General features: G+C 43.3%; 1 non-coding gene across 1 annotated transcript; it reads left to right on the forward strand.

Annotated features, from left to right (window-relative positions):
• Nucleotides 1-24,642: 24,642 nt before the first annotated feature.
• Nucleotides 24,643-24,749, forward strand: LOC120262542. Its single transcript, XR_005536811.1, has one exon. It is a non-coding gene; the product is annotated as a small nucleolar RNA R71 (small nucleolar RNA).
• Nucleotides 24,750-26,389: the final 1,640 nt, after the last annotated feature.

Here is a 26,389-nt window from a genome sequence, read left to right on the forward strand (position 1 = left end):
CTAACCACAATTGAGCCCTAGATACTAAGAGCACCTCAGCGCTTGATCCGTTGCACGCACAACTAAGCCCAGTGAAGTTCATCCCTTAGACCATTCACTCTATTATGACCGCAAAGAACTCGAGAAAGGGAGGTATAATCTATCACGCCGGAGGGGAAAGGCGACACTCCTGTACCTCTCGACTCACCCTCTCAACCCTCTCCAACCTAGCTTTTGTCTAGCGCTCGTGGTGTGGCACTCACTCACAAGGTTACCAACAAGAACTCTCAACCCTAGTGTCACTCTAGAGGAAATGTTCATACAATCAAGCATTCAAGGTTGGAACTCACAATAAACATCAATTTATTGAAAGCATAATAAAGAGGTTCAAAGAAACAAATACATCCTAGGGTTCACAATGCCGAGTACCCACTAGGGGTTTTAGCTCTCCATGGAGCTAAGTACAATCAAAGAAATAGAATGTAAAAAGCAAATGAATCTATAAAAGAAACCCCTCGATAGTCATATCGATGGTCTTGTGGAGAGTCCTCTGCACAAATGCGTCCAAGGATTCCCTCATCCGGTATAGGGATGCGCCTCGGCGGAGCTCCCCTACCAACCTTCTTCCTAAGGAATGACGATGTCGGAGGCGTAGAACCTTTCCAAAACCTTGGCCAATACCCCTCGAAACCATAGCCGAAGCCCTCTCTTAAGTTGGGGAAAAGATGGAGAAAAGAATACTAAAATCGAGGCTGAATCGGCTTTTTATAGGGCTAGAATCGGGTGACTACAGGGCGTGGATGCTTCCAGCCCTTGCGGGAGATTTCCACATGGGCGTGGATAATTTCCATGCCTTGCGTGTGCATTCTCACGAACTCCTGTTTTTCTCAGCCCGGTATTAGCAGTGCTACTACGATTACTTTCTACCAGTTTTCTTTGCGGTTCTGCCTTTCACGGTATCCACCACTGAATAGCTTCCCGAATCCATACTTTCATCGGAGTAGCATAAGCGAGCCACACGTTCACGTCGTGGATCACTTGCTTCTTCAATGATAGGCAAGTTGGTGGAGCTCTTGTTCTATGTGCATAAGTCGGGAATGCTCGAGTGTGGCTGCCTTTGTGCCCTCAAATGGATGTGCTAAACTTCGAATACGAGGGAGGTTGGCACACACTCTACCATCTCACATCCGACCTATGTCTTGGCGTTTTGAACCTTAGCAAGATTTCCTCCAAAAATCGGTGCATTGTGATCCACATTGGCTTCTTTCCTTCATACTCGGCCTCACAACCCTACACCTGCAGTAAGATAAAAACACACATATTAGTGTAAAAACACGAGAAAAGTAATACTCAACATAAGAAATGAACGCTTCGCATTCATATCACACAAGCACTTATCAAACTCCCCCACACTTAAGCTTTTCTTGTCCTCAAGCAAAAAAATTAAAAGCGTTATATGCATCAATGAAGAAAATATTGAAAGTGCTTGGCCTTAGGGTTCACCAAAAGTATACAAAGAGAGCATTCTACAAGTAAGGGAAATTTCAACACTAAATACGAAAAAATCAATGCTCTAGCTAAAAACATGAATAAAAAAGTATACAAAACCCGAAATCGTGTACATGTGTGAACTCACTCAAGTCAACCCAAAGTATACTCCTCAAAGTTCTAAGTACAAGGGACTTATTTATCTACAAAAGTGACAACAATTTCAAAGATGGTAGTAGCTTCACACATCCTCTAAGGTAGCCCTTTCCAAAGCGGCCGCTAAGGTGGCTTTCACACTTTCGAGGTGGTAGCTCTTTCTACCAGAGTGGTAGCTTTCACTCATCCGATGAGATAGCTCTTTCTCTCATTAGGGCATAACTAGTATCCGACTTATGAGAGTAGCTTCATACTTCATAGGTGGTAGCTCTTTCCACACAACAAGCATAAATAAACAATAAAACTATTTTTTTTTTGAATTTAAAACAAGAAGAAACTATAACTAGACCCTTTAACATCGAACTTGGGTTTCCAAAAGAGTTTAAAGAGTGAGTAGTGCACTAAGTGTAAATCGGGCAAAAATTCCTAGAAATTCAAGCAAGAACTAGAGCATGAAAACATTCAATGTTAGAAATTCTCCTAAACTCAAGAATATAATCCTTGCAACTAAGGTGAACCGCCATTGGCTATGTGAGCATATAACAATCAAGAACAATAGAAAAGATGTGCGCACTATGAAACTCCCCCCCACACTTTAGTTGTACATTGTCCCCAATGTACACATGCAAGCTCATTCAAAATATAAATCATTCAAAAGCAAATGTGGGAGAGGCAATCAAAACAATACTCTCGACTCCCTAGTGTTTGCGTTTGATGAAGCTAATTCCATGGGGAGTAGTGTTCGAGCAGGGTTGAGAGGCTCACACGGCCAAGTGCCTCGGCACCTTGGTCGGGTGCCCATGATTTCAAGTCTCAATTCCCAAGAAGACAGGACCATCTGCATGCATACATGAGGGGATTTAGTAAAACTCAATAAAAACAAATGTATCTCGAGTGTATATAAAAGATAGAAAATGAATACAACTCGAGATGCAAAATGATAATAAACTCAGAAGGAGAATCCTTTCTGAGTGAACACGTCTAAAATAAAAAAATGCAACATAAAAGAAAATCGCGGGAAAAAACAAAATCAAATGTCGGTGTCGCTCGGGGTTCCCGATCTTGATCTCTCTTTGGTGATCTATGCACATGGTGGGTCCACGGTGCTGGGAGTAGAGGATGAGGTTACGGAGGAGGGGAGTGCGGATCTCAATAGATCTCGCATGAGAAAGTTGAACCGAGGCCATAAGATCGTATCTGAGGCTAGCTGTATGGCGGCAGACTCTGCCATCTCGATGCAGAATCTCCCTCTGGCAGCTCTCAAGACTCTCAATACGGTCATAAGCTCGGGGACCATGTCTTTGCGGGAGGTGCAGGGGAATCTGCGAGGGAATCCTCCGCGATGGCTCCCTTCGCTCTGGCGGTCTGCAGGATAGGTACTAGCAAGAATATAGACCCCTGGCCCACATCTCCGTACCAACCCCATCATCCTGATCGTATCAAACACAAGAGGGGTAGGTGTAACTATCCTCTCAGTACTACGTAAAGCATCCCCCAAACCCATTCCCGAAATGAGCCTGGTAATGTAGGGGCCAGTAAATAATAAACCCACTCTCCGCGGTGACCATAGTACCTCGGAATATGCGCTAATATGCACCCCAAGTGAATCGGCATCTGCGGGCCATGGAGTATAAAAAAGAAGATCAGCTTGGTCGAGGCCGGATGTGTTATCGGCTCGACTTGACACGATATTAGCGATAGCTGCGTGTAAATCACTGTAGCTTGACAGGGATAGGCTAGTGGCCTTGACAACCCGGTTCATGCTTCCCCATGTCCTACAAAGAATCCCTATACGCATGATGTGGAGTCAACGATCTTTGGAAAATCCACGGTAATCGTCCATACTCCGATGTACACTGTATAAGCGATATAAATGCGAGGCCGTCCGAATCGAGAAACTTCGGTGACACTCATGGAAAAGCGGATGTCCAAATGCACGAAAGCTGTATAGCATCCATAGTGTCAAATCTCCCATGCATAAAGCCAGAAACTCAAAAGGCGCTAAAACCTCGGCGTCAATGCAGCGATGAGTTGGCTCAGCGATCGTCGGTGGCCTCCTCCGACTTCCTCTCTGCTAGCATCTCATCAATTTCATTAGCTTGACTCATCACCCGTTTGAATATCTCTACGCACTTGCAAATCGGTGAAACAACTCGACCAAAACCGAGTCTTTGAAAGTCTCTCAAATCGAGTCGATGCTCGGGTTTGAGAAATCAAGTGTAGTGGCTCGGGTAGGGTGACTCTGAGATGCTTTACTTCGTTCTTCATCACGCGAGGTGCCATATCTGTCGTATAAAAGAAGAAAATGATCAAAGAAGATCAAAAGTAGTATACTGCAGAATTACACATGGGCTTGTGGAAATTACCCACGCCCGTGTGGATCTCGAGGAGTGAAAAGTCCCTTGCGGGTGCATAACAACTCTCAAAAATTCAACTTAGAACCCGCGTCCGGATGCTTTCTAAACTTACACCATGCATTGTAAAAAAATGAAAATTTTGCAATTAAAAGATATTTAATCTATGAAAAAAACAAGAGTTGGCAAAGAAAAAGAGGATAAAAAGGTTGCCAAAAAAATAAATGTGAAAACTTTGAAAATCGGTATGATATGTGAAGCAAAAATCCTCCAAAATGGCGATGCAGCCGAAAAAGATGATCGAGTAGTTTTCAGATGACTGGAGATGAAGAATGAGACGGATCACAAGGTTTATAAGGAAAAGATCGCATCTCTTGGAATTCTGTGCATCCACGCAGGCGTCGGAAGTACCCACGCCCGTGCGTCTGCATTACAATAGAGCCCGCAGGCGCACGCACACTCTGTGCACTCTCGGGAAAAACACTCCTTTGACTCGGCTGCTCTCGCAGGCGTGTGGAAAATACCCGCCCGGTGCATCAGACCACGAGGGAAGCCGTGCGCCCATGGCTTCTATGAACATCCGAGAAAAAAATACCAAGTGTTATACCGCCCGATGCGAAATTCCGCATGGTGTGGACATTCACATGCCCAACTTACGGTAGCGTGCACCCTGTGTTTTTCTCGAGATGGAAGAACTCCTCTGCGAAATTTCGCAGGGCGTGTGGAAGTACCCGCCCGTGCGTGGTTCACAAAAGGTCGCCCTACGGGGGTGAGTCCATGCCCTGTATGCTCTCGGGATAATCCGCCAAACTACGCAGAATGCACCGCCCTGCTGAGAGTACCAGCAGGCGTGTGACAGTCACATGGTCGGTTCCAGGGGAAGCCGCATGCCCCTGTGCCTTCTCTGGAAGAGCACTTAGTGCAAATCCACGGGCGTGCGGAAATTTCCCTACCGCCCGTGTGTTTTTCTCGGATGACTAAGAAAAAAATCTGCGAGGCTCTGCGGAAGAATTCTTAACATGTTCTTGATTGATTGCCCATAAGTGTCTGGGAGTCGCCAAGTAATACATTGAGCAAAAGCCCAAGGATCGTATTCCACGGGGTTAAGGAGCTCCTATTACTCCTCCATCACTTATTTTCTAACCTTATAATTCAAGCATGGTATACTAATCTAATACAAGCAAGATTGTAAATAAAAACACAAGTGTAACAACTCCAAGTCAAGCAAGAAAATCACAAGAGCAATGATGATAAGAATAGGCCTAGGGATGAGGATTCCCAAGAGGGTCATCAAGATATATGGATGCATTAAAAATACATGGCACGGGTGATTTGAGACCGACGAGACATCAACAATAGTTCAACCCCAATTTCTGGGCGGCTAAACCCTAATCCAGTACAAATGATGACAAGGATCTCTCCTTAGTCATATTCCTACAATTTCATTAAGTGAATGGAGATCACGCAACAAGGACACACTTAACCTAAGTTTATCCTCATGGTTCGAAGGGGCTACCTACACCCAATTTATTAGCATGTTGGTCAACAAATACCCCTATTAGTTCATTAACGATCTAGTACACGTGAGTAGGTCACGTCTACATCTACAACTCAAACAAGAACTAAGGATTTATCCACATAATAGTTCTAGGCATGAAACACAATGAGACAAATCATAAATCACACCAATGCATATCAAATATAAATGTAGCATCCAAAATACAAGATGAATCCCCCAAGGTTCACCTACATCCGGCGGCCTTGGGGGTCTAGTGTGCCATCATACAAATAAGTATCTCAAACACAACAAAATCAAGAAGTAAATGCATAAATGACACTCCCTAGTCTGAATGATGAAGAGGAGAGAGAATGCCGGCCGAATGATGCTTCTTCTAGCCCTAGAGATGCTGAATGCTTCTCCTCCTTTGATGATGAGGCTTCCCCTTTAAGTTCAATCTCTTGATCTTCCCAAGCTTCAAGCCAAACTCTCCCAAAGAATGGTGTCTTCATTTATCTCCTTCCTCCAAGTGATGGCTGCCAAAAAACCTTCAAAAGTCTACCCTAGAGTCTCCAAGAAGTCCAGCTAAAAAGTCCCCAATCTTTCTCCAAAAATCCCTCTATATACCACTCATCATACCCCCTTGATGGCCTCCATCCCGAGTGTTGTACCACTCCCTATGGCCCCCATCCTGAGTGCTATACCAAGTGCTATACCACTCCCTATGACCTCCATCCTGAGTGTATACCAATTGCTATGGAGCTCAACATTGACACTATTTGGGGTATGCAAACTCCATCAAGTAAATATCTTCTATAATAGCTACAGTGATCATCCGGGCTCTATCCAGGGCAGCATTGAGCCGTATGCCATGATCCAAATCGACTTGAAACTCAACGGGTGCTTTCGTGCCTACCTACGACAAATAACACGCGATTAAGCACAAAAGCGGTCATCAATTCTAATGAAAATACATGCTAGAGGTAACAAATACATACATTCAAATACGTACATTTTAGACACTTATCAAATATCTCCACACCTAAGCATTTGATTGTCCCTAAGCAAACACATCATGAAAAAAACAAAGATAATGATAAGTGGCTAAGTGTATCACCTCCGACTCAAATAAATGCAACACTTCACAAGCATGGAAAATGATAACTAGATGATGAGTTACACGTGATAAGCACAATAGAAAGATCTGTCTCACCTCATATATATACATGTAGTGTGTGTGAACCTTGTATTTCATCTATCTTGACTTGGTCTAGCCGACTAACTCCAATGATTACTGACTCTAGATGCTAATCACTCCACTTACAAAAGTACTAAGTCCTAAAATCCTAAGCACTAGTTCAATGAACAAGTAAGATCCTTCCAAGTCTTGAACTCGAACAAATTTCCTATTCTTCTCAAAAACCTCTAGTAGGTAGCCAAAAAGATCACTAGGGTTTTCTATTTTTCATTCCATTTTATTTTTCTTTCTTTTTGAGTTAGACTAACATAGACTGCACTAAAAAAATCTTTACGGAGTGTGCACATCTTTGGTTAGGCACAAAGAGCCACCCAACTACTCGATTCAGAGTCTACATGAGGCATTCATGTTTCATTAGCAGAGGAATAATGACATAGACTCATTTTTCTTTTTACTCTTTTCACTTTTTCATTTCTCTTTCATTTTCATTTTTTTTTCACAATCACCCTAGATCATGTCTTCATACTACTCTACATGACACAAAACTGGGGTTAGCTCAATAAGACTTATAAGTTCTTAAGAGTACATTGAAAGATAGAACTTAGTATTCTAAGGCCAAGTACTCAAAGTTGTGTGTTAAGCAATCAAGAGAGATAGAGTAGTCAAGTTGGCTATTCCCAGGGCATCAACACATGATCCAGTGCATAAGACAATACTAGAGGTGAAACATGATTCAATAGAGTACAACAACAAATATGTAACTCAGATCAATCATTAATCCATGCTATAAGAGTCTTACAATAATGAACAAGCCATCATGGGTAAACTAGCATGCAAATAATAACCTAGATCATAAAATACACCCATCCCCCACCTAGTGATGTACATTGTCCCCAATGTACACTAATCATAAACATGGTAATATATGCAATGAAAAATAATGGAGGAGTGTGGAACAAACTTCCCGGTTAATCTTGTACACACGGTGAGGAGTGACCCAAACCAAAGGTTTCATAAGCGTTTCATGTCGGGTCCGGCCTCCATGGAATGTGGGGAGGCTCACCAAACTCCCTTAATGCTCAAATGTCTCCAAAATACCCCAATCTATGTGTTGAAGTGTGCCACATAGTTTGGTCTTCAAAACTCCACACTTCGCTGATAAGTGCTTGTGTGATATGAATGCGAATCATTCTTTCCTTATATTGAGCATTACTTTTCTCAGGTTTTTACATTAATATGTGTGTTTTTATGTTACTTTTATGCAGGTATAGTTGTGAGGCTGAGTGTGAAGGAAATAGGGCAATGTGGATCATAATGCACCTATTTTGGAGGAGATCTTGCTAAGGTTCAAACGCGAAGACATAGGGAGCAGGTGTGAGATGCTAGAGTGTGTGCCAACCTCCACGCTCTTTCGAGTGAGCACATCCATTTGGAGGGCACAAAAGGCGGGTCACACTCGACCATTCCGTCTTATGCATATAATAACGAGGAGCTCCACCAACATATATATCATTGAAGAAGCAAGTGATTCACGGCGTGAGCGTGTGCCCGTTTGCGTTACCCCAATGAAAGTATGGGAATTGGGGAAGTTATTCGGTCGAAGGCGTAGCGAGTACCATGTAATGACTGTGGCAATTACTCGTGAGCAATGTTCACAGCTGGTCGAAATCGGAGAAGCGAGAGAATCCACGGGCGTGTGGAAATTATACATGACCGTGTGGAAATTCCCGCAGCGTGCTGCGACGTGTGGCGATCCACGCGTCGCGTGTAGGTTGCCCTATTCGACCCTATTTAAAGCCGATTAAGCCCGATTTTTGGTATTCTTTTCTCCATCTTTTTCCCAACTTGAAGAGGGCTTGACTAGGGTTTTGAGGGGTATTAGCCAAGGTTTTGGAGAGATTCTACCGCTCCGACATTGTCATTCTTGAGGAAGAAAGTTGGTAGGGGAGCTTCTGTCGAGGCGTATCATATCACGGGACGAGGGAAATCCTTGGACTGACAGTAGAGGACTCTCGCAAGACCATCGACCACGACCATCGAGGGGTTTCTTTATGGATTCATTGCTTTTACATTTAATTTCTTTGATTGTAATTAGCTCCATGGAGAGCTAAACCCGTAGTGGATACTTGGGTGATTGTGAACCCTAGGATGTATTTGTTTCTTTGAACTTCTTTATTATGCTTTCAATAAATTAATGTTTATTGTAAGTTCCAACATTGAATGCTTGATTGTATGAACATTTCCCCTAAAGTGACACTAGGGTTGAGAGTTCTTGTTGGTAACCTTGTGAGTGAGTGACACACCACGAGCGTTAGACAAAGCTAGGTTGGAGAGGGTTGAGAGGGTGAGTCAAGAGGTACAGGAGCGTCACCTTTCCCCTCCGACGTGATAGATTCTTCCTCCATTCCTTGAGTTCTTTGCGGCCATAATAGAGTGAATGGTCTAAGGGATGAACCTCCGCTGGGGCCTAGTTGCGCGTGCAATGGAGTGAAGCATTGAGGGGATCTTAGTATCTAGAAAATTAATTGTGGCTAGGGACCTTCCGCCTGGACCAAAGGGTTAGGTCTATAATTAGGAAGCGATTTATCACTTGGAATCCCTAGAGCTCATTGTAACTTTATTCGAGTGCGAGGTTGAGAGGTTATTTAATTTTTCCTCCGGGATATGAATAGAGTTAGGCATAGTTGACCTTGGATTTGGGATTATGTATGTAAGAATTTCCACGACTCACCATTGCATTGATTAGGAAGCATAATAGAGAGTTCTTGTACTTGAAACGATTTTAATAGGTGAAGCATCATCCGAGTTCCCCATCTTTATCGATTTCCATGCCTCCTCCTTACTTTTGCTCTCTTACTTGTTGCTTTTAATTGTTGAGAATTGAATATTTATCACTCTTATCATTGTTGATACTCCACATAGCTAAGAATCGAATTAAGTGTCTTTACTTCCTACTCCCTGTGGATTTGACCCCGCTCACCCGGGATTATTACTTCGACAAACCCGTGCACTTGCGGGATATCGCATAAGCGACCTTGTCAAGTTTTTGGCGCCTGTTGCACGGGAGCTAGGCATTTTAGAGATGCTCTGCGCTTTGTTTTTCTTAGCTATTTCACCACCCATTCTAATTCATAACTTCTTATTCTATCATCGTTTTGATTTTCTTTTTCTTGATTTTTGGTGCAGCTCCAGGTTATGACCCAAGGGAATCCATCAATATTGATTGAAGGAGACCACGAGCTTCAACGATACACTTAGAAGAAAAGGGAAAGAACTATGCAGAAACGACATAATCCAGGTGATTTGGAAGTAGAAGGATATGAAAACATAGCAGAACAAAATGAGTAACAACGAACATTATCCGATTATGCCAGACCTTCAGTTTTGGGGACACAATCGAGTATTGTCGTCCCCAATTACAGACTCAAAACTTCGAAAGCTAAAAGCGGCATTCATCCATATCTTTTGCGACGATCCGCATAATTCAACGGTTTTGAGTCGATGGCGATCCAAAAGCAGTCACATAGAGAGCTTCCTCGAGGGTGTGCGACATCTTTGAAGATAAATGGTGTGACTGATGATGCCATCAAATTGAGAGACCTTCCCATTTTTCCTTAAAGGGGAGCGCAAATCGAGTGGCTACACTCATTACCTAGAGCATCAATCAGTATATGGGAGGAGATGGTAGAAGCTTTTCTAGCCCGTTATTTCCTTCTCGGAAAAATCGAGCAAAAGCTTAGGAATGAGATCTCATTCTTTGTGCAGGAATTGGAGTCTCTATTTGAGACATGGAAAAGGTTCAAGGAACTCCTGCGAAAGTGTCGCATAAGACGGATTCCCGAGTGGATGATTGTTCAAACCTTCTACAATTGTTTGAACCCTATGTACAAGGAAAACTCTTGGATGCTTGGTAGGAGGTACCTTAGGGTAGCATGACCCCCGATGAGGCTCGTCAATTGATTGAGAAATGGGGTTAAATAGCTACCAATGGAGCGCTAGGGAAGAAGAAAGAAGGTGGCCGGTCTCCATGAAATTGATCGCGGTAACTTCATTGGCGGCCCAAGTGGAGTTTGAGTAGAAGCTAGATCTCATAGCTTCAAATAGAGTTCTTGACCGTGACCAATTGCACCGGTTGTGGTGGAGGACATGCTCCCTCCTATTGCCCAATCGTCATTGGTGATGTTTCTTCAATTGAGAACGTTGACTTTGTAGGTAATGGAATGAGACCTCAAGGGAATCCATACGAGCAACACCTACAATTCGAGGTTGGAAGAATCATCCCAACTTTTTCATGGAGTAATCAAGGACCACGAAGACCATGGGGCCATCGGGTTTCCAACAACAACAACAAGCCCCTCATGCGGAAAGCAATTTCGAGGCTTGGAAACCCAGAATGACAGATTTGGAGAAAGCACTTGGCTAGATTTGTTCACTCGGCAAATACAAGGTTTGAGATCGATCGAGGCTACACTTGAAATCACACCGCCTCCTCGCACAATCTTGAAAATCAAAGTGGGGCCAAATTGCGAAGTCTCTCGAAAAGACCACATGGAAGTTTACCAAGCAACACGGAAACCAACCCTAGAGAACATGTGAGGCGATCACTTTGAGAAGTGGTGGTGAGGTTGAAGGGAGGCTTCCAAGTGAGAAAGTCTGAAAGAACATGCACCGAGGGTTGTAGAGGGTTGAGAGGGAGAAAACAAAGAGAAAGAGGTGGCAACCCACCTTTCAAGCCAAGAATCCCTTATCCCTCTAGATTGAAGAATGACCAAGGGGATAAGCATGTATAAGAATTTCTCGAGTTTGTTCAAGCAACTCTACATCAACATTCCTTTTTATTGAGGCATTGGCTCAAATGCCTAAGTATCACGAAGTTCTCGAAAGACATATTGATCAACAAGAGGAAATTGGAGGAGAGTGCTTTGAGTCGTGCTTGATGCTTCATGCTCGGTGGTGTTGCAAAAGAACATGCCGAACAAGAAGAAAGACCAGGAAGCTTCATCATTACATGTAACATCGGCAACTTAGGTGAGGAAATGGCATTGGCGGATTCGAGGGCGAGCATCAACGTCATGCCATATATTTTCTTCAAAAAGCTAGGCTTGAGTGAGCCTAGGCCTACTCGGATGACTTTACAATTAGCGGACCGAGATGAGTGCGACATCCGAGAAGCATCATTGAAGATCGTGCTTGTCAAGGTGGACAAGTACATTTTTCGATTGACTTTGTAGTGCTAGATGTCGATGAGGATGCGAGATGCACCCTTGATACTTGGGAGACCGTTCTTACGAGACTTCAAAGCATTAATTGACATGGGACGCGGGGGAGCTCACATTGAGAGTTGGAGCGATAAGCTCACATACCGCCTTGCTTTGAAGCCATGCGGCATTCTCTCGATTTTGATGATACTCTATACTTTATAGATACTCTACGATGAAATTGTTGATGAATATATGCGGGAGATGCTCAACCCGGATCCATATGAAGGTTTGTTCGACCAAGAGAGAGCAATGAAGAAAGTAATGATGCTTGGTTATGTGGAGAGAAACATCTACCCGAGGATCTTGAAGAAGGTGCTCAGGAAAAATGAAGAGGGCTCGGAGGCGCTGCCAAAAAAACGCTCAAGATTGTTGGAGGCAGTACATGAGCCAAGGAAGTTGGACGGAACCATTACTAGGGTGGTCCGAGGCCCGAGTACACCCTCTACCCTCAAGAGACATTTGCTCATCATGCTTTCAAGCCATGGGTAAGAGGGCAACCTTCATTTATGAACCCCCATGAGGGTAAGAAAGATACGTCAAGCTTAGTGACGTTAAACAAAACTTCTTGGGGAGACAACCCAAGTGTTTACTATTTTACGTATCTTTCGGTTTAGTTGTTTACATGAATAAAAGCTGTTAAGTGTTTGGTGTTTCATTTTTTTGAGTGCTTGTCTTTGCGATTTTGTTGTGGGTTTTTAAAAAGAGAATTTATTGTGTGTTTTGTTGAGAATTGGCGAAGTTTGGTCGTTTGAGTTCTATTCCATGTTTTTATCTGGTAAATTTTGCATAATAGGGCAGGCTCTGAGTGTGTAAACATGTTTTAGAATATTTCTGCGGAGCCTACGAGGTTTTCTAAGTCATCCAGGAGAAAACACCGCGGCGTATGGAATTTCCACCGCCCGTGGATGTGTATCTGTGAGCTCATCCAGGAGAAGGCACGGGGCGTCCGGCTGCCCCGTGGATGACTCATGCTTGGCCGTGCGCCCATGGGTAATTTCCGCGTGGGCGTGTGAATTCTGCGAGTTGGGCAGATTTTCCTGAGAGCACACAGGGGCGTGGACTCGCCCGTGTGGGTGACCTTGTGAACTACGCATGGGCGTGGGTAATTTCCGCACGCCCGTACGGAACTCTGCAGGTTGCTCCCTCCATCCCGAGAAAACACAGGGGCGTGCGGGCTGCCCCAGTGAGTTGGGCATGTGAATGTCACGCCCGTGGTGTAAATTTCCATGCAGGGCGTGTGAATGACTTGATATTTATTTCTCGGGATGTCGAGGGAAGCCATGGGGGCATCGTGCGCCATGTGGAGTACAGGCGCGCAGGCGTGGATATTTTTCCGCACGCCCGTGGGGAGATCGTTCTAAGTCGGGTGAGAGTTTTTTTCGAGGCGCGCAGGGGGTGCATGCGCCCCTGTGGAGCTTTAGAAAGTGAGGCACACGCAGGCGTGGGGAATTTCCACACGCCCGGTGTGGATCTACGAAACGTCAAAAAGTCACGAGTTCTGTTTAAAAGAGGGATGATTTCTCTCCCTCTTCACGAGTCCATTGCACTCTCGATACTCTCGAGTATTGGTGGGATTTTAGCAAAGTTTTCTGGCCGGCTCTTTATTTTCTCACTTCTCCTCATCGGTAAATCCCTTTTCTTCATCTTCTTCATCAATTCATGATGTTTATCGATTAATCTAGTTAATAATGCTTCATTTCTTCAATTGGAACAATGATTTTATGTTTAGAGCGAAGTTAGAAATATTTATTGAGTTGTATTTTTTTGGATTGTTGATGCATGGCCGTGCGGTTTCTCACGCCAGTGAATCCACTGCAGGCGTGCGGAAATTCCACACTGGCCGTGTCGATTTCTCGAGTATTGTTTTATCAACTTGTTTGACCAATTTTTGTTTAAATTTTTGCAGATCATGGCACCTAGGTCAAAGAAACAAGGCGATAAGAGGCCACGTGAGTCATCCTCGAGCCGAGGGGCATGCGATTTGCGATTCCGAACATCGGGTCCGTTTATGAGCGATTGTCGAGACTCCGTTTGAGACGGACTCGATTTACGGATGCTACTATCTTTGCGGGAGCCTCGAGTAGTGGTGACTGACTGGTTCGCCGATGAGATCGAGGATCTAGTTTCGAGGAAGGTGGTTGGCGGGAGTTGCTGACTATTACATAGCCGACCATCCGAGAGTTTTACTTTGGAGGTGCTATCCTCGTTCGAGTTTGATAGGCGTATGCGAGCTTGACAGTTTGGGTACCATTCGATTCGAGTATTTGGGCGCCACCATAGCTTGAGCATTACGCAGTTTTCCGTACTGCTTGGCCTATACGAGGAGGCATTCACAGCTCTAGGGGTATGCCCGATTGTCTCGATTATCCTGGAACCTTGACCCCAGAGCTTATAGAGTGCTATGTGGTCCGCGTCGTCCCGTAGGGGTGTCAAAGGCACGTGTCTTTCCCGACCTGCATCGGATATTTGCGCCATCATGAGTAGGGTCGGTGAATGGCCCGTGGTGGCCGATCTTGGTGTCTTGAGCCGTCGAGGAGCTGCTATGCTTGTACTCGATGGTAGGCGTCTGCCGATCCACTTAGGGCACATCTTGGGCTGATTACATAAGACATCTAGGGGACGAGTATGCTAGGCGGGAGGCGATCTTCTCGGGCCCTTACATTATGAGATTAGTGGTGGGCATGGGTGCTCTTGGATTGGATTTCGTGGGGCCGAGAAGACAAGTGTACCCGCTTCCCACAGGGTCTAGAGGCGATCGCGGTTGATGGGCATGGTCCAGGGGGGTTCGGACGCGGGGGTTTTTGCTTTAGTCCTACCAGCCCTAGAGATAGGCGAGGGATGAAGGTGATGAAGCCGGGAGCATCTCGGCCCACCCCGAGCTTCGGCCCGGCATCGATGGAGACCGAGGCACCTCTTGCGATCGAGGAACCACCCCCAGTGCGTATGTTTTCACCATCTCGAGCCAATGATCGCTTTGAGAGGCTCGAGAATGCTATAGGAGTGGTCCGAGCCGAGGGTTTCGAGATTAGGGGCTCGTGAGGCCACTTAGTATCTCGAGTTCATGGCACATTTTCAACATATTACAGCAGGATCCTAGAGCGAGACATTGCCTTATCATTTTGTCCTGCGATGAGGGACTCTTGAGCCCCCTCGGTTCCTCCGAGCACATCCATCCTCGACCCCAGGCACGGAGGACCCACTATATGCTTCCACTTGATGCGATGGCAGTGAGCCCGAGGCGACTCCGACACTTGACCTTTCTTTTACTTTCATGCATTTTTACTTTATTGTATTTTCTTGTTTTTACACTTGTTCACTCAGAAAGGATTTTTTCCTTATGACTTTATGTTATGTTGCATTTATCGAGTTGCATTCATTGCTTCATCTTTTATACACTCGAGTTATTTTTTTGTTTTTCTTGAGCTTCATCGAACCCCCTCATGTATGCGTGCGAGATGGTCTTGTCATCTAGGGGAATTGGGACTTAGTCATGGGCACGGCCATGGTGCTTGACACTTGGCGTGTGAGCTTCACAACCCGTTGAAACACTACTCCCAGCAATTAGCTTCATCAAAGCGCAACACTAGGAGTCAAGGGAGTATTGTTTTTGATTGCTTCTCCCACATCTATTTTTTTGAATGATATATTTTTGAGTAAGCTTGCATGAGTACATTGAGGATAATGTACAACTTAAGTGTGGGGGAGTTTCATAATCGCACATCTTTTCTATTGTTCTTAATTGATATATGCTCACATAGCCAATAGCGGTTCACCTTAGTTGCAATGATTGTATTCTTAAGTCTAGGAGAATTGTTAACATTGAATGTTTTTATGCTCTAGTTCTTGCTTGAATTTTTAGGAATTTTTGCCCGATTTACACTTAGTGCACTACTCACTCTTTGAACTCTATTGGAAACTCATGTTCGATGTTAAAGGGACTATTTAGGTTTACTTCTTTTGCTAATATTGTGAAAAAAAAATGAAAAGAAGGAACAAAATAGTTTTTATTGTTTATTTGTATTTGTTGGGTGGAAAAGAGCTACCACCTATGAAGTATGAAGCTACTCTCACAAGTCGGGATACTAGTTATGCCCTAATGAGAGAAAGAGCTATCTCATAGGGATGAGTGAAAGCTACCACTCGGGTAGAAAGAGCTACCACCTCGAAGTGTGAAAGCCACCTTAGTGGCCGCTTTGGAAAAGGAGCTACCTTAGAGGATGTGTGAAGCTACTACCATCTTTTAAAATTTTTTTATTACTTTTTGTAGATAAATAAGTCCCTTGTACTTAGAACTTTGAGGAGTATAACTTGGGTTGTTTTGAGTGAGTTCACACACTTACACGGAATTCGGGTTTGTTGTCCTTTTTGATTCAAGTTTTTAGCTAGAGCATTGATTTTTTCGTATTTAGTGTTGACATTTTCCTTACTTGTAGAATACTTTCTTTGTATACCTCGGTGAACCTAAGGCCAAGCACTTTCAATATTTTCTTCATTGATGCACAGAATGTTTTTAATGTTTGCTTGAGGACAAGCAAAAGCTTAAGTGTGGGGGAGTTTGATAACTGCTTGTGCGATATGAATGTGAAGTGTTCATTCCTTATGTTGAGCATTACTTTTCTCAGGTCTTTACATTAATATGTGTGTTTTTATGTCACTTTTATACAGGTATGGTTGTGAGGCTGAGTATGAAGGAAATAGGCCAATGTGGATCATAATGCACCTATTTTGGAGGAGATCTTGCTAAGGTTCAAACGCGAAGACATAGGACAAGTGTGAGATGCTAGAGTGTGTGCCAACCTCCTCGCATTCGAGTGAGCACATCCATTTGGAGAGGCACAAAGGCAGTCACACTCGAGCATTCCATCTTATGCATACAAGAACAAGAGCTCCACCAACATATATATCATTGAAGAAGCAAGTGATTCACGGCGTGAACGTGTGCCCGTTTGCGTTACCCGATGAAAAGTATGGAATTGGGGAAGTTATTCGGGTCGAAGGCGTAGCGAAAGCAATGTAGCAACAATGTAGCGATATCGTAGCAGACCTGCTCACGGTACCGGTAGAAATCGAGATAACCTACACGGGCATGTGGAAATTATCCACGCCCGTGTGGAAATTCTGCATGGGCGCGTGTAGCGTCCACGGCGGTGGAGTTGCCCGATTCCAGCCCTATTTAAAGATGATTCAGCACCGATTTTGGTATTCTTTTCTGCATCTTTTTACCAACTTGAGAGAGGGTTTCGGCTAGGGTTTTCAGGGGTATTGGCCAAGGTTTTGGAGAGGTTCGACGGCTCCGACATCGTCATTCCTAAGGAAGAAGGTTGGTAGGGGAGCTTCCATCGAGGCGTATCCTATACCGGACGAGAGAATCCTTGGACGACGAGCAGAGGACTCTTTGCAAGACCATCGACATGACCATCGAGGGGGTTTCTTTATGGATTCATTGCCTTTACATTCGATTTCTTTGATTGTACTTAGCTCCATGGAGAGCTAAACACCTAGTGGATACTTGGGTGATTGTGAACCCTAAGATGCATTCGTTTCTTTGAACTTCTTTATTATGCTTTCAATAAATTAATGTTTATTGTGAGTTCCAATCTTGAATGCTTGATTGTATAAACGTTTCCCCTAGAGTGACACTAGGGTTGAGAGTTCTTGTTGGTAACCTTGTGAGTGAGTGACACACCACGAGCGTTAGACGAAGCTAGGTTGGAGAGGGTTGAGAGGGTGAGTCGAGAGGTATAGGAGCGTCCCCTTTCCCCTTCGACGTGAGAGATTCTACCTCTGTTCCTTGAGTTCTTTGCGGCCATAATAGAGTGAATGGTCTAAGGGATGAACCTCCGCTGGGGCCTAGTTGCGCGTGCAATGGAGTGAAGCGTTGAGGGGATCTTAGTATCTAGGGGCTTAATTGTGGCTAGGGGCGATTGATTACCCGCAAGTGTACGGGGGTCACTAGTAATACCTTGAGCAAAAAGCCCAAGGATCGTATTCCACGGGGTTAAGGAGCTCCTATTACTCCTCCATCACTCACTTTCTAACCTGACAATTCAAGCATGGTATACTAATCTAATACAAGCAAGATTGTAAATAAAAACACAAGTGTAACAACTCCAAGTCAAGCAAGAAAAATCACAAAGAGCAATGATGATAAGAATAGGCCTAGGGATGAGGATTCCCAAGAGGGGTCATCAAGATATAAGGATGCATGAAAAATACATGGCACGGGTGATTTAGACCGACGGACCTCAACAATAGTTCAACCCCAATTTCTCGGCGGCTAAAACCCTAATCCCATACAAATGATGACAAGGATCTCTCCTTAGTCATATTCCCTACGATTGCATTAAGTGAATGGAGATCACGCAACAAGGACACACTTAACCTAAGTTTATCCTCATGGTTCGGAGGGGCTACCTACACCCAATTTCTCGGCATGTTGGTCAACAAATACCCCTATTAGCTCATTAACGATCTAGTACACGCGAGTAGGTCACGTCTACATGTACAACTCAAACAAGAACTAAGGATTTCTCCACATAATAGTTCTAGGCATGAAACACAATGAGTCAAATCATAAATCACACCAATGCATATCAAATATAAATGTAGCATCCAAAAATACAAGATGAAACCCCCCAGGTTCACCTACATCCGGCGGCCTTGGGGGTCTAGTGTGCCATCATACAACTAAGTATCTCAAACACAACAAAAGCAAGAAGTAAATGCATAAATGACACTCCCTAGTCCAAATGATGAAGAAGAGAGAGAATGCCGGCTGAATGATGCTTCTTCTAGCCCTAGAGATGCCGAATGCTTCTCCTCCTTTGATGATGAGGCTTCCCTTTAAGTTCAAGCTCTTGATCTTCCCAAGCTTCAAGCCAAACTCTCCCAAAGAATGGTGTCTTTGTTTCTCTCCTTCCTCCAAGTGATGGCTGCCAAAAAAATCCTTCAAAAAGTCTGCCCTAGAGTCTCCAAGAAGTCCAAACCAAAAAGTCCCCCATCTTTCTCCAAAAAAATCCCTCTATATACCACTCATCATACACCCCTTGATGGCCTCCATCCCGAGTGCTATACCACTCCCTATGGCCCTCTTGATGGCCTCCATCCCGAGTGCTATACCACTCCCTATGGCTCCCCATCATGAGTGCTATACCAAGTGCTATACCACTCCCTATGGCCTCCATCCCGAAAGTGCTATACCACTCGCTATGGAGCTCAACATTGACACTATTTGGGGGTAGGCAAACTCCATCAAGTAAATATCTTCTATTATAGCTACGGTGATCATCCCGGGCTCTATACCGGGCAAGCATTGAGGCCGTATGCCATGATCCAAATCCTGACTTGAAACTCTCCAGGTGCTACAGTGACAGCTACAGTAACCTTGGTATAGTGTCGATGCTACATACTTCCAGCTACAGCACTTTGCTACAATAAATACCCCTACAGTACCGCGCCCTGGTTTTCTTGTCTTTTTCACCCGAATCATATCCTCGTGTCATCCATGGTGTTCTCATGCCCTGCAAAGCAAATAACACATGATTAAGCACAAAACGGGCATCAATTCTAATGAAAATACATGATAGAGGTAACAAATACATATACTCAAATACGTACATTTAGACACTTATCAAATATCCCCACTACTCTAAGCATTTGCTTGTCCCCAAGCAAACACATCATGAAAAACAAAGATAATGATAAGTGGGCAAGTGTATCACCTCCGGCTTAAATAAATACAAGACTCCACAAGCATGGAAAATGATAACTAGATGATGAGTTACACGCAAGAAGCACAATGCAGAAAGATCCCTGCCTCACCTCGTGATATGTCCGTGCGTGTGTGTGAACCTTGTATTTCATCTACCCCCGACTTGGTCTAGCCGATCGACTCCAATGAGTACAACTCTAGATGCTAATCACTCCACTTGCAAAGAGTACTAAGTCCTAAAATGCTAAGCGCTACTTCAATGAACAAGTAAGATCCTTCCAAGTCTTGAACTCGAACTAATTCCCTATTCTTCTCAAAAACCTCTAGTAGGTAGCCAAAAAAAGATCACTAGGGCCTTTTATTTTCATTCCATTTTTATTTTCTTTCTTTTTCGAGTCCCGACTCAACATAGACTCGCACTAAAAAAATCTTTCTCGAGGGTGCACATGCTCGGTTAGGCACAAGAGCCACCCAACTACTCGATTACAGCCTACATAGACGATTCATGCTTCATTAGCGAGGAATACCGACATAGACTCATTTTTTTCTTTTTTTACTCTTTTTACTTTTTTTCATTTTCTCTTTCATTTTTTTGTTTTTTTGTTTTTTTTTTGTTTTTTTTCACAATCACCCTAGATCATGTCTTCATACTACTCTACATGCCACAAAACTAGGGTTAGCTCAACAAGACTTAGAAGTTCTTAAGAGTACATTGAAAGATAGAACTTAGTATTCTAAGGCCAAGTACTCAAAGTTGTGTGTTAAGCAATCAAGAGAGATAGAGTAGTCAAGTTGGCTATTCCCTGTGGCATCAACACAAGATCCAAAGGCACAAGACAATACTAGAGGTGAAACATGATTCAATAGAGTACAACAACAAATATGTAACTCAAATCAATCATTAATCCATGTTATAAGAGTCTTACAATAATGAACAAGCCATCATGGGTAAACTAGCATGCAAATAATAACCTAGATCATAAAAATACACCCATCCCCCACTCTAGCGATGTACATTGTCCCCAATGTACACTAAGCATGAAAAAGCATGGTAATATATGCAATGAAAAACAATGGAGGAGGGTGGAACAAACTTCCCCGGGTTAATCTTGTGCACACGGTGAGGAGTGACCCAACCAAAGGTGTCGCAAGCTGCTTTCATGTCGGGTCCGCCTCCATGGAATGTGGGGAGGCTCACCAAACTCCCTTAATGCACTCGCAAGGCATAAGGGGCATCATCAATCCAAACAAAAAAATTAAGATTGCAAGAATACATAATAGGAGTAGTCAACAAACAAAAAATACTAGATAAAGAGTAGTAGAGTTCTACACAAGGTTGGTAGGGCATCCCCTCACCAACTTATTGAAATCAAGCAAACAAACACACTTGCATAAAAAGTAAAGCAAGACAACAAACTAGAGAAATAAAACAAATGTCCATGCTCAAATGTCCAAGTAGTCATCACAAGATGTTGAAGATGTGGTTGTCACGGTGTGCTTCAAAATTGTTCAAAACCTCCAAAGTAAATTGCTAAAAAGGTATGATCATCAATTGAGAATAGATTCACCAAAAACCCATGTGAAAGTAATTTCTTGAATTGGTCATCCATCCCAAATGTCTCCAAAATACCCCAATCTATGTGATGAAGTGTGCCATATAGTTTGGTCTTCGAAACTCCACACTTAGCCTTATGATGAGCATGCTTAAAGTGGGGTTCTTCGGGGTTGGCATAGTGTTTCTTGGACGTTTGGAGGCAAGTTCCTTGACTTGTGGCATTCCTACATCAATAAAAATTCAAATAAGAATGAAAGGAATACAAAAGAGTGTATCATGTGGCATGAAAAAGTGATGAAACATGAAGAAAATGGGTGAATAGGATCCATACGGGCATAATGAGCCCGTATAGATACTATTCAATTTGCAAGAGTTTCCCCAACATCATGAATTTGAAAAAAATTTTTGTACATAAATTCGAGATCAATCAAATACATGATGTTCATACCACAAAAATACAAGCTAAAAAAGCTTGAAACAATCCACAAAAAAACTCAAGAAAGCAAGAAGAAAAAGAAAAGAAAATTTTTTTCATTCACAATAAGCTTCATACCAACAAAGGAGGAGAGCACTAGAGTGGAGCTTGAAGAAGAACACTAGATCTACTTCCCAAGGAGATGTGGGAGATGATTTAGAGTGGTATTTAGTGAGATCCAGCCACGGAGAGGTAGATCATGGAGGCTAGGGTCACGGTTGGAGAAGAAGAAGAATGAGGAGAGAGACAAGTTGACAAGGTTCTCATGAAGTAGAGGGTCTTCACGTGTCTCTATGAGGTGCTCATAGAGCCCGCGAGGAGTAGTGAAAAAGTTTCTGAATTTTTCTTGATGGTCTCTATGCACTCCCTCATAGAGCCCGCGAGGAGTAGTGAAAAAGTTTCTGAATTTTTCTTGATGGTCTCTATGCACTCCTCATAGAGCCCGCGAGGAGTAGTGAAAAAGCTTTCGATTTGTCTCGCGCCCTCTATGAGCTGCCCTCATAGAGCCCGTGAGGCCCTAAAAACTTGATTTAAAGACTTCTTTGCTTCTCCAAACACATGGCCATGGTTACAAAAAGGTTCTAAAAATCATCTCCACCATGAAATAATGGCTCAAAGTTATGATCTAACACATAAAAATGATAGCCCAAACAAGTGCAACTCCACAATAAAAATCAAGTGAACAACCACATGGACAATGATCATGATAAACAAAAATAATGAGAGCATGGACTTATTCAAATTAACAACTCTAAGAAAAATACTGAAAAATAACAAGAACATGAACACAAAGAACCCATAAACATGAAAATAAACCCCCGAATGCTTGGGTTGCCTCCCAAGAAGCGCTTGTTTAACGTCACGAGCTTGACGTACCTTGTTACTTATCTCATGGGGGCTTGAATAGTTTGAAATTTCCGGGTCATCATTGAATTGTTGTTGTTTCTTCCCGTAAATTCAAAAGACATCAATGAATGAATTTCACACTTTTCATGAACAAAGGGAGGTGAAGATTGTACCTTCTTTTTCTTGAGGTGTTTGATGAGAATGAGTACTACCTTTTCTTCTTCTTTCCCCGAACCTCCCTCCAAATCTTTTTTTCAACATTGAATCTTTCTTTTCTTTTTCTTTTGGCATTGGTGCACATAACCTTCTCCATTTGCCACTTCAAATTGGAACTTGGAAGAGGAGAGTGAGGTTTTTCTTGATCTTCATTTTCTAGCTCTCCCAAGTACTCATCCAATGGGTTTAATGATAATACTTCCTGCACATAATCAGAAATTAAAATTATCAACAAAATAAAGCATGTCATCATGGTCTAAAGAGTGTTTCATGGCCACCGGTAGAGTGTACACTGCTTCTTCCTCACCAACTCTTAATGTTAATTTTCCTCCTTTAAGGTCAATTAGGGCACCGGAGGTAGTGAGGAATGGCCGACAAAAAATCAACAGTGTCTCCACATCTTCATCAATATCCATGATGACAAAATCCACCAGAAACACAAATTTGTCCACCCGGACAATCACATCTTCTACAATTCCACGAGGCTTCCTTGTTGATCGATCCGCCAATTGTAAAATCATTCTTGTGGGTCTAAGTTCATCAAGACCAAGCTTCACGTACATGGTGTAGGGCATAACATTAATGCTTGCCCCCGAGTCTGCAAGGGCATTTTCTTGGACTCCACCCTCAAGTACACATGGGATTATGAAGCTTCCCGGATCCTTCAATTTTTGTGGGAGCTTTTTCTCCAAAATGGCCGAGCAATTTCCCGTGAGTGCCACTGTGCCCTCTTCTTCCAACTTTCTCTTGTTTGTTAGCAATTCTTTCAAGAACTTGGCATACTTGGGCATTTGAGTTAAAGCTTCCACTATCGGGATGTTTATGTGGAGTTGCTTGAAGATGTTGATGAATTTTCTGAATTGAGCATCCTCCTTATCTTGCTTCAATCTAGCCGGGTAGGGAATTGGAGGTTTGTATTCGACGGCTTTTGATGAACCCTTTGATGGAATTTCCTTATCTTCACTTTGCTTACTTCTATCAATAACTTTCTTCATTATGTTAGGGTCTTCCACTGCTACCCTAGTCTCCTTGACACTTGGGTCAACTCCCGACCCTTGTCTCAACCTCGCTTTCCCGCCTCCTAAGGGCGATGGCCTTCAAGTGCTCTCTTGGGTTCTCCTCAGTGTTGCTAGGGAGACTACCTGAAGGTCGCTCAGAATTAGCTTTAGCAAGCTGCCCCACTTGGTGCTCAAGGGATTGTACAGAGGCTTGAAGGTTTCGCAAAATGGAGCCAATCTCATTGAACTGTCCGGCATGTTGAGCAAGCTGAGCATTCACCTTACTGAACTGAGTATCCATACTGCTAGTTATGCTGTTGAATCTTGATTCAGTGTTAATCATGAACTTCGCAAGTACATCTTCAGTAGTGAACCTCTTCTCCAATATTGGTTGTTGCATTTGGGAACCTTGTGGAGGTGGTGCAGCTTTCTGTTGTTGCCCCTGATTCCATGAAAAGTTTGGGTGGTATTTCCACCCCGGATTATAAGTTGCGCTGTAGGGATTCCCTTGTGGCCTTTGTCCCCAATATAATCAACATTCTCAATAGGGGCCGATGGAGGAACTAGCAATAGGACATTGGGCGACTCCATGCCCTCCACCACAAGTGCTACAACTCATCACCGATTCTGACTTTCGAGCTACTACCCATGAGCATGTCTAGCTTTTCGAGACAACACATCAACCTTTATGCAAGAGCATCATTAGCATTGACTTCATAGATTCCGCCCCTTTTTGTGGTGCACCTCTTGAGGCCCAATGAGACTCATTGCTTGCCATTGATTCAAGGAGTTGCTCGGCCTCATCGGGGTACTTGTTACTAAGAGATCCACCACGCCAGCATCAATTAATTGACGAGTTGCATAATTCAACCCGTTGTAGATGATCTGAACCCGCATCCAAGAAGCAAAGCCATGATGGGGGCATCTTCGAAGAAGGTCCTTGAATCTCTCATAAGCTTCGAATAATGTCTCCGACTCTCCTTGTTTGAATGCTGAAATTTCTTGTCTTAGCTTCGCGCTTTGCTAAGGAGGAAAAATACCTTCCCAAAAAAATTTCTCCACCATATCTTTCCATGTTTTGATCGACCCCGCGATAAGGATGTGAGCCACCGATATGCTCCATCTCTCAAACCGAAAGGAAATAATCGTAGCCGGATCGCATCGTCATCACCCCTGCTTATCTTGAAGGTAGAACAAATTTGAAGGAAACGGGAAAGATGATCATGGGCATCTTCATTTGCAAGGCCATTAAATTGGACTGAATTTTGGACCATGCCGATGGTGCTTGCCTTGATCTCAAAATTATTTGTGGCGATGGATGGCGCTTGCACACTAAATTCTTCGCCTGTGAATTATGGCCTTTCATATTCGGATAAAGTATGTCTTTCTTCGGCCATGATTACAGATTCTGTGTCCTCAATTTCAATGTTTCTTTCACTAATGCTTTTGCCCACTTCTCTAAGTCTTCGATGCAAGGTTCTCTCAATTTCACTGTCTTGTGCAACTAAATTTGATCGATTTGCTCGTGTCATGCACAGTACCTTGCAAAGTCAAGAAAGATAAAGAAAGTTAAGCTCAAGAAAAAAAATAAGACAAATGAAAGGAAGAAATAAAAGAAAAGATAAAAAATGGTTAGAGCAATAAGCTAGAAGTTTCCTAGAATTCCTTAATGACCCCGACAACGGCGCCAAAAACTTGATTGATTACCCGCAAGTGTACGGGGTCGCTAGTAATACCTTGAGCAAAAAGCCCAAGGATCGTATTCCACGGGGTTAAGGAGCTCCTATTACTCCTCCATCACTCACTTTCTAACCTTACAATTCAAACATGGTATACTAATCTAATACAAGCAAGATTGTAAATAAAAACACAAGTGTAACAACTCCAAGTCAAGCAAGAAAATCACAAGAGCAATGATGATAAGAATAGGCCTAGGGATGAGGATTCCCAAGAGGGGTCATCAAGATATAAGGATGCATGAAAAATACATGGCACGGGTGATTTAGACCAGACGGACCTCAACAATAGTTCAACCCCAATTTTCTCGGCAGCTAAACCCTAATCCCATATAAATGATGACAAGGATCTCTCCTTAGTCATATTCCTACGATTGCATTAAGTGAATGGAGATCACGCAACAAGGACACACTTAACCTAAGTTTATCCTCATGGTTCGGAGGGGCTACCTACACCCAATTTCTCGGCATGTTGGTCAACAAATACCCCTATTAGCTCATTAACGATCTAGTACACGCGAGTAGGTCACATCTACATGTACAACTCAAACAAGAACTAAGGATTTCTCCACATAATAGTTCTAGGCATGAAACACAATGAGCCAAATCATAAATCACACCAATGCATATCAAATATAAATGTAGCATCCAAAATACAAGATGAACCCCCCAAGGTTCACCTACATCCGCGGCCTTGTGGGGTCTAGTGTGCCATCATACAAATAAGTATCTCAAACACAACAAAAAGCAAGAAGTAAATGCATAAATGACACTCCCTAGTCCGAATGATGAAGAGGAGAGAGAATGCCGGCCGAATGATGCTTCTTCTAGCCCTAGAGATGCCGAATGCTTCTCCTCCTTTGATGATGAGGCTTTCCCTTTAAGTTCAATCCCTTGATCTTCCCAAGCTTCAAGCCA

Source organism: Dioscorea cayenensis, chromosome 5 (genome assembly GCF_009730915.1).
Source record: "Dioscorea cayenensis subsp. rotundata cultivar TDr96_F1 chromosome 5, TDr96_F1_v2_PseudoChromosome.rev07_lg8_w22 25.fasta, whole genome shotgun sequence".
Classification (NCBI taxonomy): Eukaryota; Viridiplantae; Streptophyta; class Magnoliopsida; order Dioscoreales; family Dioscoreaceae; genus Dioscorea; species Dioscorea cayenensis.